General features: G+C 39.4%; 1 long non-coding RNA gene across 1 annotated transcript in view; it reads left to right on the forward strand.

The window, feature by feature from the left end:
• LOC108445436 overlaps positions 1–11,827 on the forward strand; it is a 17,773-nt gene extending 5,946 nt beyond the window's left edge. Inside the window, exons 2-3 of the long non-coding RNA XR_001860284.1 lie at positions 8,610–8,664; positions 9,754–11,827. This is a non-coding gene — a long non-coding RNA (uncharacterized LOC108445436). The remainder of the gene's footprint in view (positions 1–8,609; positions 8,665–9,753) is intronic.
• Positions 11,828–12,206: the final 379 nt, after the last annotated feature.

Genomic DNA, 12,206 nt, shown 5'->3' on the forward strand with positions numbered 1-12,206 from the left:
AAAGAAAGGCAGTGGGCCCCTCCTTTCACTGTTCAATTAGATAACATTGGTACATTTTGCTCTAAGGATGCATTTTAAGTGGGGTTCTTTTTAAAATGCATTTGGCAGCCTGAAGTCACTACCAGAACAAATTAGTTATGCTTAGTGCTGCATTTGAACAGTAACTTTTCAATTGCTTTGAAAATAGAGTCACTCCACACTTTTAGTGGTTTATCACAACTCAGTACAACTTTGCAGTCATTTTGCTGAAACTGGCTTGGTTACTTTTCCCTTCTTAATTTTTTTTGTGTGAGTTTTGTGTTCATGAAAGATGCCAAATTAACAGCCCTGGATATTTCCCCCCCTTTTTTTCCTCAGGGGACATTCCATGGAGCAGCAGTAAGAACTCAGTGTTTGCTGCCCCAGTAATGTGACATTTAGTCAACCAGCCAATGGAAAGAGAAGGTAGTTCAGACTCGTGCAGGCTGGGTCTTTGCTTGTCCTGCTCACACTGCCTCAGAAGGAGCACTGCAGTGCTCTGTGGCATTCAATGCTGAAATCATAGATTTTCTCCTGTCTGCCATGACTTTCTTCATAACAAGTCATTGGCTTTTCCTCACACAAGTTTGCCAGGTCTGTCACTTGCTATTGGAAAGTGTTTTGCAAAGTTTGATTAAAAGCGCTGTTGATGGCTATGTAGGAATGAGTTAAAAAAAGCAGTTGAATGGGACCTTGAAGAAGACAATGGCTACCTGTCTTAATTTAAGTGTTTACCTAAGCACTCTATTGATCTCACATTCTCAATGTGCATTATATTTATTTAACTAAAAGCTCCCTGCTAATATTGTCTTTTGCTTAATATTGAAAGTTGTTGGGTGCTGATCAGGTCCTCCTGTAACACTTTATAAAGCCAGGTAAATCCAGGACACAGCTTCTGTTTTATGTATCAAAACACGCAGATATCTGAGGGTACAGGGTACTTCCATGCGTGTTTGAGTGACTTAGGATCTAGCATCTCGACTGATAGGAACATGTCGTTCTAGTGCAGGCAGGACTTCAAGTTCAAAGAAGTTCATTTTTGTAACCATGATACAGCAGGTGTCAAGCTTTGCTTCCCTCATCCACTTAGAATTCAATTGTGTAAACTTTACACCTGAGTACTTGGACCATGAACAATTTATTTGAAGATGTCAGTCAAAGAGTCAGCAGTACAAATACTCCCTAATGCACCTGCAATTGATTTTGCAGATACAGAAAGAAAAATGTGTTTCAGTGCAGTTGAAAGCACCCAAATTTTGTTCCTTAATTAAAACTTCAGGGGTTTTATTGTTTCAAGGTCTTGGGGTTTTTTTTACATATGCATAGGGCTTGAAGAGGAGCAACAGAAGATTTTTAGAACTACAGTTTTGGTGAAACATCCAGGAAGGAATTATGACATGACATTATCAGTAGATTCACAATAGGTTTTTCCCAAGATTTGAGAGTTAGATTCCCAGTCTAGTGATACAATTTACTCCTATACTTAGTTGACCCAGTAAGAACCAGGTGAGGCTTACAGTGAATTTTTTTTTGCACAGAAGTGTTAGTGAAAGCAGTGGTAACTCCTCTACCAGCTGGCTTGTGAGCCAGGGAAACCATGTGTCAAGACCAGGAAGGGGGCAAGGCAAAGCAGAGGTCAGAGCTCAGCTATGTAGTCCTTCAGTATGTGAGTCGTTGCATCAGGAAAACGTTCATTTTTCTCAGGCCATCAGTATGTTAGCATTGAATCTTGGTGCACTGAAGCACCCAGGAATGTGCCTTCCTTCACTAGGAAACCAGATTGATGCAAACCTACAGAATATACCGGATCTGCATTAAAGCAGCAAAAAGTAATTTGTGCAGTTCAGTATGTTCAGGGGAGTTTGGTTTTCTGTAGCTATCTGAGAGATGAGACCTTTGATCTAGGCTGCTGGGAGTCCTACAGCTCTGAGTGTGTAAGCGTGTGCTATACAATGTGGCAGGTATGTGTTATGCTGTCCAAACCCCTGCTAATGGATTTGGATAAAATGTTCTTATCTTCAAGGGTTGGAGTATAGTTCAGTATTGCTGTGCACTGTTAAAGAGCTCTCAGGTTTCAGATTTGAGCTGTCTGTATTTTGCCATGAGGCATGTGTTACAAGAGCATGTAAATCAATCTGGCGTCTCACTGTAAGAAAGGTGCTTCATTTAGATTAAACCTATGCCCCTAGCGTCTTTTAATGGCAGAGTAATGAAGCAGAGATGGTTTGTGTAACTGGGGGAACAAATACAAGCAAATGGTCTCATTTGTGATGTAAAAATATAGACACAGTTTAATAATAGTAGATAAAATATTAAATATATCAAGAAACTTCCTCTCCTGAAAACAAATTAGCATTTTGGGTGCAATCCAGCTCATTTTAATGTGGATTTTCAAGACAAGGCTGTTTCCTCATCCTGTCAGAATATTCTCATTTTCTATTTCTTTGTATAAAATGTCTGCATTTCAGATGTCTGAGAATCAGTGGATGCTGACAAAGAGGATTTCCTGGGTACCTTATACCAAAAGTATAGTTTTTGCCCCCATAGTACACTGAACACAATATTTACCTTGTCTAAATCTCTTGTTTTTAAATGAATTTACATATTTTATAGCGGAAGGGGAAGGGGAAGGGGAAGGAAATGCAAAGGGAAGAGAAGGGAAGGGAAGGGAAGGGAAGGGAAGGGAAGGGAAGGGAAGGGAAGGGAAGGGAAGGGAAGGAGAGGGAAGGGAGAGGGAAGGGAGAGGGAAGGGAGAGGGAAGGGAGAGGGAAGGGAGAGGGAAGGGAGAGGGAAGGGAGAGGGAAGGGAGAGGGAAGGGAGAGGGAAGGGAGAGGGAAGGGAGAGGGAAGGGAGAGGGAAGGGAGAGGGAAGGGAGAGGGAAGGGAGAGGGAAGGGAGAGGGAAGGGAGAGGGAAGGGAGAGGGAAGGGAGAGGGAAGGGAGAGGGAAAGGGGAAAACCTTGTTTAAAGCAAGAAATCTCCAGAAAATAATCTTACTTGCAATATGCATCATACAAAATTGGTTTATATTTTTGAAGCCTTATTCATCATGCTTCGAAGTGCAGCCTTTAATGACAACATATTAAATAAATAGTGGTAATTGCATGCTGAAATAGTCCTGTGTATGCATTAACGTGAGTCTATTTAGGCCAAAGACACACAGACTTTATAATGGCTGTATTACAAAGTTATAGTCAAAGTTATGAAATACACTTGTTTGCTGATATTAAGATTTTTTTCAATAGCTGTAGTCCCTGAATAGGCTGAACATTTCCAAAAACAGATGAATATTCCATAGTTACATTTAAAAAAAGCAACTGAGTACCCTGTATTTACTAGATTCATCACAGAAGATGGGTTTTAGAGATTGAGTTTTCCAGAGTAATGCTTTTCTTCATAAAATTTTGATTTTTTTTTAAGAGAAAAATTCTTTACTTTTCACAAATAAAAATATCAACATTCACAACTGACCACTTCTCATAGTGGTTTCTTAGAAACTCACTTTTAAACTTGGAAAATAAATGGAGAAGGCAAGATTGATGTTGCCTGTATTACCTAGAACTTGGATACTTAATCTCACAAAATGGGAAAATAATTATCTGGCAGAAAGAAGATATCTGTTCTCAGGTTGTTGCTGTTCAATTGTCTTGCTAACTGTTTTTGAATCATCATGCTAAAATTTACAGATAGGTACAAAATTCCCAGTGGATAAATTGTGTATGCTATGCTTACCTCAAGAACATATTTTTTAAGTTCATCCCTATATGAAGACCCTGTATCTAGACTCAGAGAAAGTATTGATAAGGTGAGGGTGTAATTCAGTAGTTCTGAAGATGACATAGGAATCACAGAAAACAATCAAAAGAAGCCAGGACCCCAATCTGATGCTCTATGCGAGACCACAGTGTAATCCCTGCATGCTTACATCTGCCATTATCAAAGAGAAGTAGGCAGATGGAATTATCTCAAATCTATAGTGACACTGACTCAAGTATTATTTGACCATTCCTTCCCATCTTGTCTCTTCACAAAGGGTGTTAAAAAACACAAAACAGCTCTGAGGAGAGTTACAGGGAAGGTTGAAGGAAAACAGGAGAGCCATGCTTAAGCCCTTAGTTTTTCAAATATTTTTTATTACGGGTAAGATTAAAACATATGATCCTTATACATTAAGTAGCGGTAGCTGGTTGTCCATCTGAAAAGGTAAAAATAGTGACCTTGAACTAGACAAACTCAGATTAGAAATAATACTCTGTTGTTTAACAAGTGAGAGTAATTCATTCCTTGAATATTTTATTAAGGGAAGAGCAAAGTATCCACTTTTAAATCAAAGGATGTGTTTATACACGATCCACAGTGATTCAATCCAGACTTTTGATTGTGATGGTTTAATGTTGAGACAAAATTCTCTGCTCCGTAAGGTCCACAGTCTTGGAGTCCATTCATTGTTTTTGGTTGCTCTGCTTCAATGACAACACTCTACACTTCTCTAGTACTCTCTACTGAGAGCTTTTAACATCTCTGCAAGACAGCAATGTATCTAGTGCTAGATACTACATCAGGAGTCTGGAACACTAGGGTCCATGTGAACAGTGAGCTAGTTGTTCTGTCTTTCTGTACCTGAGATAACCTTGGGATGGGGACACACATCAAGGAGAGTGATTTTGCCATGGTTGCTGATTCAACAGCAGAACATCTTCCTTAATCTCCCTTGGTTTTCAGCTGCTGCACAGTTTATCAGCTAGAAAGTACCACTGAGTTCCCTCCTCTGCATGGGTTTTGACAAAGCCTGGCTGCTCTGGGTGTCTCGCTTCTCTCCACTCTCCATTTAATCCCTCTTAGGTTGTGTTGTGTGTGGAAGGTTGGGTATGCTGACCACGTGCCATCCAGGGAGCAGCAAACATACTGTTCCCTATAATTTTCACACTGTTATCTTTTTTACCCTCAGTCATCTTCCCAGGAAAGCCTTCAGATATGTTTGTTGGTTTACAATTCTACTTTTGGCAGTGCCCACAGTAATAACTGTTCACATTGTTAATGTCTGTGAATATCATATGACTGCTGGTATTACCACTGTCAGTTGTAAAAGAGAATTAAATTTCAGTGGTGACTTGAAAAAATTGAATTAAATACCTTAAAATGCCTTGTTTTCATTATGTATGTGCATCAATGTGCCAGAACTTGTATGCAGTTCACTAGCAAGCCATTGGCTATTAGAGGTGGCTTCATACAGTTGGCAGATTAACATTTGCTAGAACTGAATTTGAAACATACTTAGCTACAGCTTTGCTGATGTTTTTAATTGTGAAGAGAGCTATCTTGCTGTCAAGCTTTTTATTTCACTTAGCCATGAAAGGACATTTTCTTTTAACACTTTTTTAAGACTCGGAAAGTGCTCTTCAGCCACTAGTAATATTAATAAAGTTCAAATAGAAAATGTTTTTCAGCCTCCTTGGAAAAGTTTTCTTGATTGCCTTTTCCACATGGGGATTAACCCAAGCATACTCACCTGCTTTCGAACTGGGAAAATGAGAAAATCAAATAGACTGGGTCTCATTCAGGACAGACATAAATGTTATGTGAATGGGGTCATGAAAGGGGAAGCTTTTCTCTGTCTCAGGTTTAAAAGTGGAAGTCACACCATACAAAATAAGGGGAGCCCAACCTATCCTGCCCTTGTTATTCTGTTTCTGGTCATGCTTACCTCAGAATGACTGAAAATACAGTATTTTGGCCAGTGATCTAAGAGGAAAAGGTTGGGATGAAAATATTATCTCTGAATATACTTTTTTTCCCTCCAGCTTCCCCCCCAGCAGAGAGGAGCTCATCTTTATGGAAGCAAGCACATCCATATTTTGCACAAACTTTTGGCTTTGAGCAGTTGACATATTTGTGACAGAAATCTATTTTACCAGAAAAATTCCCACCATCTCCAATGTTGATCTTTTTGAGGATAGTAACAGGACTCCAATTCTATCAGGTATTCCATCAACAAATATAAAAGTAGAGAGTTTAAAGCATATATTTACAAATATTTTCTTTAATTTGAGAAAGAGAATTCACATCTCTCATTGCCTTTTGTCTTGCTTCTACAAATAAGCCAGATTTCTTCTTCTTACTTCAAAATGTCATTGTTTTTCTTCCTTCAGCTGTTCTAAGCCAGCAGAGTGAAACATCTCCATATTTTTTTAAAGAATATATAAAATTTGTTATTTGAATCTTCCTACCTGGTTCAAAATAGTCTTCATATATGATTAAGTATCATTAAGTATTCTTTTGTTGCATTAAGATGAAATGGCAACTTTTATATGTAAAAGGCCAGATGAATCTTTCCATTTAAACTTTCCCAACTGTAACTATAGAGCACGAGAGCTAAGATAAAATTACAAACATGAGAGAGAAATGCATTACTATGCTATTGTATTTGGAGTGCAGGAGAATTGACAGGATGGGTAGCACTGGTAAAATGTAGGGATAGATATCAAAATGTTCACCACTGCATATCTTCAGCTGTGCACTCACCTTCTGAGATGAGAATAGAAATTGTCATGTAAATAGATTTATTGTCTTCCAGAAAAATTTACTTTTAACTCATGATTTCTTAGCATCCATTGCCTTAAATTCCTACAGCTGTAGTTACGCAGTTTATAAAATGCCGCTCTGCTCAGAAACATAACTTTAAAAAGAAAACCAATTGTTCTTCCCAATCATCAAGATAGATTTTTCCAGTAGAAAAACTGGCTTCCTTCCCTTTATCTAGGCTCTGTTTCTCTTTTCTGTTCGGTGCCCATTGTCAGCAGTAAAACTTCAGTAAAATTGCAATGCCAACAACTGGCTCAATGAGAAACGTTGGTGTCTAATATTGAAAAGTTTGACCCTGTTCAGCTAAGGGATTCATAACTGAGACTTGGAAAATGGTGTGTTTAATGAGTAGGAAACTGGAAGAAACAGCGTAGTTACTAGATAAGAGGAAGAAATAATAAAATTTTAAATTTGTTTTCTTCTGAAATGAAATTGTATGGCATCTGTGTGCGTGCACGTGTGAATAGATGTCTGAATATTGCCCTGTGTGGCTATAACTGCTTGGCTTGCTACATCTGCCAGTTCTTGTGATTATATTTCTGATGTTTTAAAGAGGTTGAAAGTCTTAACAGAGCTTGGGGATTTTTTGAGAAGGAAAAAGTGGATACATTTACACAAGGTCTCTGTGTTGAGAGGTTAAGAGTTATTTTAATGGAGAAAGGGTGTCAACTGAAAATTGGGCTCTGGAGTCTCTGTGTCCCTAAGGTGGCAGGATTCCAAACAGTTTTCCCTGAACTCACAAGAAAGAGCTCCGTAGAGACCTTTTTGGCAAGTCTTTGGGATGCTATATTCCCTGACAGGTCATGTGTACTTTGGCTGATGACTTTTGTCTGCCTGGGCTAGAGCTGGGCATTTTTAAAGAAAATTTTAAAGAAAATACAAAACATTATATTTTAAAGAAATTACTTTAAAGAAAATACAAAACATAGCTTTATCACAAAACTTGTTAGGAAAAAAATAATTTCAAACTCTAAACTTAATTATTATAATGATTTTGCTTTTAAAATGTTTTAAACTTCAGATTTTCAACAAAATTCTTTATTCCATGAAATAGGTGGGGTTATTTCTTGAAGGTATCTCATGCAATTAATAAGAATTTCTAACTATCTCCAACATACACATCTGTGGATTAAATAACATTCCTAGAAGCCTTCACTATGCTTTTTTACACTGATCTGGCATATTTACTTGTTCAGATTATTCTTAAATGGTGCTATACATTCAAATGAACTCATCATGATTTCAATGAATACCAAAGCAATTAATAATGATTAAACACTTACATTAAATGTCATTCTCTTGCATGTATTTCAGTTAGAAAAAAATTCTGGCATCTATTTTTATTTGAAGAGAGTCACATTGCCCACAGAAAATTTCAAGTACATACTCAAAGTTTAGCAATTAGCATAGATCAGAAGGCCAGGAAAAGAACAGACAGTGAGAAGCAGTTTGGAATTTTGGTTATTTCATAGGAGGCATGTGCTTTCTCAAGCTGTTTCTTTCCTGGAATCAAGATGAAAATCAACATGTAAAAAAAAATCTTTTCCAGCTTTTTGAAGAAGAGAAGAGATGAGAGAGGTTTCTTTGTTGCTGTTGCCACATTTGGTTATGAAAACCAAGAATGGGAGTTTGAGTGCAATCCATCCCTGGGTCTTTTGGCAGTTATGAGGTGTCAGTAAAGTTTTTTTCTGCTTAGCTTGTCATAGTGGGTGTTTCAGCTGTCACTTCTGAACCAGACTGCAGGGCTAGTGGAGGCCTCCCTACTTTCCCTTGGTTTCTTTTGTGACCATACATATTTTTATATACACAGACACTAATAGTGGGGAGGGAAAAAGGAGACAATCAGAGCAGTTTAATGTATCTCTGATCATATAAGATATAATAAACCTTACAATGGGATTGAAAAGAGGATGAGGATATACTTGTCCTCCAGGGACAGTTTGTCATTTATTTATGACAAAATCTTCACCAACAAATCAAATTGAAGTGGTTTCTATTTTGCATTTTGCAGGCCCCACCATAATAGCGACCTTGGCAACTCTAAAAGGACAGAAGGTAAAAGAGTGGTAAGTTCAATACTTGTACAGCAATTCAATATATTTAACCACAAGACTATTGAAATTATTTCCCTTTTTTGGCATGGTTGTGGACTAGAAGGACATACAATTGCTGAACCTGTAATAAGATTCAGGAATTCTGATAAAAGTAAATTATTTATCACTTACTGCCCCATTTACAGGCTTGATAGTTTTTATAACTGTATTACCCAGAGTCTTTTACTGCTCAGGATAGTCGCCCTTGCTGAGGAGGAATTAATTACAAAACCTGATGGAGAGGGTGCAGGGCAGATGGGCAAGTGGATAGTGAAAATTCATCATGGTCCCTCCTGGCATGGCAGCCTTTATGAAAAAAGAAACACACTGGTTTTTTTCCTCCCTTTTTTCTCAGGGTACAGCAGAGTGACATTAATCTGCCATGATTGAGATATCAGTTTGGTTAGCAGGCACAAAGCAACCTTAAGCAAAAGGGCAGAGCAGCTTGAGAAATGTTGGCTGTTAGTGTCTGGTAACAACCCGATCGAGAAGCCCTGAAGTGGTTCAAATCACAGCCTGCCTGCTAAGTGGTCTTTGGGGAGCCTGCTCTGCATCTAATCCCAATGAGAGAAATATGAACAGGAGTAGACTGGAGATCAATGTAGGCGCCTTGCTGGGGATATTAACTACCCCACCTTCACTTCTGGCTCTTCCAGCATGACAACTCTATTCCCAGAGGGCCAGAGGATTCTGTTGGGGTCTGTAGCAAAGTCTGTTGAAAGCAGGAGAATTGACATTTTGCTGATTGTCTCAACTGCTTTGACATCGCACAAGCAGTACAAATGATCACTTATGTAAAGGTTATTTGAATAAAGGTAAGATCCCTTGGTGTGACTTAACTGTGAAACCATTCCAGTTCCCTTCAGATGTCCCTCTGAGGTTTCTAGTCTCCTAGAATGTGCATGTATTTCTAATTTGCCTGTAGGCTAGGAAAAAGCTGGAATATGAAGTCTGCAGAGCAGACTGAGCTTGCAGAATACACTGAAACTAGGCTTATTCAAAAAGGCTCTTCCAGGGCTTTAAACAAGACATGAAAAAACATTTGAACCTTTTGTGTCTCAGGGAGCTGAGGTGGCAGCACACAGGGAGCTGCTGGAATGGGTGCTCCTGCCCACAGAGTTACAGGGTAAGTGAAGGATTTGCTCTGCAGCAGGAGTTTTGCTGCGCAGCTCCAGGGTGCTTTGCTGCCTACTCCCCAGTGTCATGGGGAGGGCTCCTGCAGCAGCTGGGCAAGGGGTGCTTTTAGGAGACAAAGTTATGCAGCTTGAGCTCTCATTTAGCCTCTCAGTCTTTGGAAGCACTTGGATTATGTTCATAGGATTTTCTCAATAGGTCCTCTTAAGGCTAGAGGTGTTGGGGAGGGAGAGGCGTGCTGGTTTGTTTTGGTTTTCAAACCAACATCAAACATTTTTAGATTAAACTACTTAAGTTGAGGAGATGACGTTTTAAGAATCACCATGAAATATTGCAAAGGGCTAGTGGTATTTCAACAGCAAAATTGTGTATTAGATGCAGGCTGGACACTCGTTCTTCACAGCTCCTGTTGTGGGGAATGGAAGGGACACTTGTGCAGAATCCCTCTGAAAGGGGAAAGCCCATGTCCTGATGCCCTAAACCAAATCTGCCATGTACTGTCAGAGCACATCTGGCGATTTGTGCAATTAGACCCTGCATCTGCATGCCCATATAGGCATTTTTTTCATTAACTGTATAGTTAACTATATCCAGTTAGCATACACCAACATACCTGAAACATGCAAAAACCTGTCATGGCAAATTGCAAGCATAGTTTTAGATATTATTCTCCTTCATGTCTGAAAGATTCTTAGATACTTTGCTGCACTGATAAATACTGTTAGATCATAAGAAAAAACAGTTACCCTAGGTTGGTGGGAATAGTTTGCACCTGTGGATGAATCAGAAGTTCAGCTTCTCTGAGTACTTGTCCTGAGCTCTGATTTAACTTGATGCAAAATCATTTTGAAAAGATCACACCTGAGATTAAACCCACTACTGCTGCATTGCGCCATACTGGGGAAACTGTGATCAGAAGCATTTGAAACTCCCCTGTATCTCAGGAACTCCCTTAGTTATGCTCCTGAGTTAAACTGGAACTAAAGGAAGGAAACTTTGGCCACTTTATTTGCAGAAATGTGCTGACAACCTTTGTAATTATGCTCTGCTCCTACTTCTAGGCTCCTGAGGGATCATGTGTTGATTACAAAATAGCCTATGAAATTGTATCATATGAAAATTGTGAGAGTCACATTATAGTTAGGTGAACAGATTTCTTACTGCTTCTTCAAAACAGTTTCTGCTATAATATCAAGATCTCACCAATACATACATTGAAAAAAACCCCACATTTGTACGTTCCACGCAATGTAGCTGAAAAGCTTTGTACCCAAGTCATAATACTCCTTAGGAGGCTTTTCTTACAAGGCCATGGGCCAGAAATCCTGATTTATTTTAAATACAGTAAAACTTCAGCCTACTGCTGTTGCACAGAAAAATTTTCATCGCTCTGGATGTGATGACAAGGTTTCCACCAGAAAGGTACAATGTTTCTGTCAGAAGATCTACACTCTCTACTGACACAGAAAAGCCCAATGTGGGGAAGAGACCTAGTGATTTTTTTTCTGTGTACTTTGGTTGTAAAGTTTTGCTAGAGCTCTTTCTTAAAATGAAAATGCTGTACCATACGTACATGAAGAACATGAGCTGATGCCAAGCTATAGCAGTCATCCGGAATTACCTGTTGGACTCATACTTGCAATACATTAGTGTATGATGATTTTTATATCAAATTATGAAATGCCAAGTGTTTATTAATTACTGGACAATTGTTATACAGTATTGCCTATCAGTGAGTGACTCCATCTGGTCTGAAATTATTGCAAATACTCTAAAGCAAGGCTGTTTAAGAGTAGGAAGGACTTCATAAAATGGAAAGTAAAAGGATGGAAAAATAGAAAAGAAGAACTATTTCCAACTTTTTTTTTAAATTTGCTTGGAACTGAGGTTCAGTGAAATTCTTGTTAGACTTTTCAGAGTCCTGTAAGAGATCAGCCTTCCATGCTGTTGGGGTTTTAGGAGCTCTGCTGGGGTTTTTTTTATGTTAAAGGAATTTTACCCATACATGTTGCTAGGGGGACAAATGGCTGGGTAGTTAAGAAAAACAAAAGAGCTGGCTACTCCTTTGTTTCACCTGGGTGTGTGGGGAGTCTGTCTCGTTTGGACAGAGAGGGAGGCTGCTTTCTTCGGCTGCTTTTCCTTCTGCTGGAGAAGCCCCGGGATCCCAAAGCCCACCTTCCCCGCCCCGCTTGGAGCCGGGCTGTGGCCGCCCTGGCCCGCTGTTGCCTCATGCCTTCACTACGTTGTAGTCCTGCTCGCCCTGCCTGCCCAGACCTCTGGGGGGTTCCCCATTTGGATACATCTCGTCTGCCACCCGGGATTTGTGCTCATCCCTGCCATTCCAGCCTGCCGTTCCTGAGGGTCCGCCCAGACACCAGGAT

This window comes from Corvus brachyrhynchos, unplaced genomic scaffold (assembly GCF_000691975.1).
Source record: "Corvus brachyrhynchos isolate BGI_N302 unplaced genomic scaffold, ASM69197v1 scaffold142, whole genome shotgun sequence".
NCBI classification, from domain to species: Eukaryota; Metazoa; Chordata; class Aves; order Passeriformes; family Corvidae; genus Corvus; species Corvus brachyrhynchos.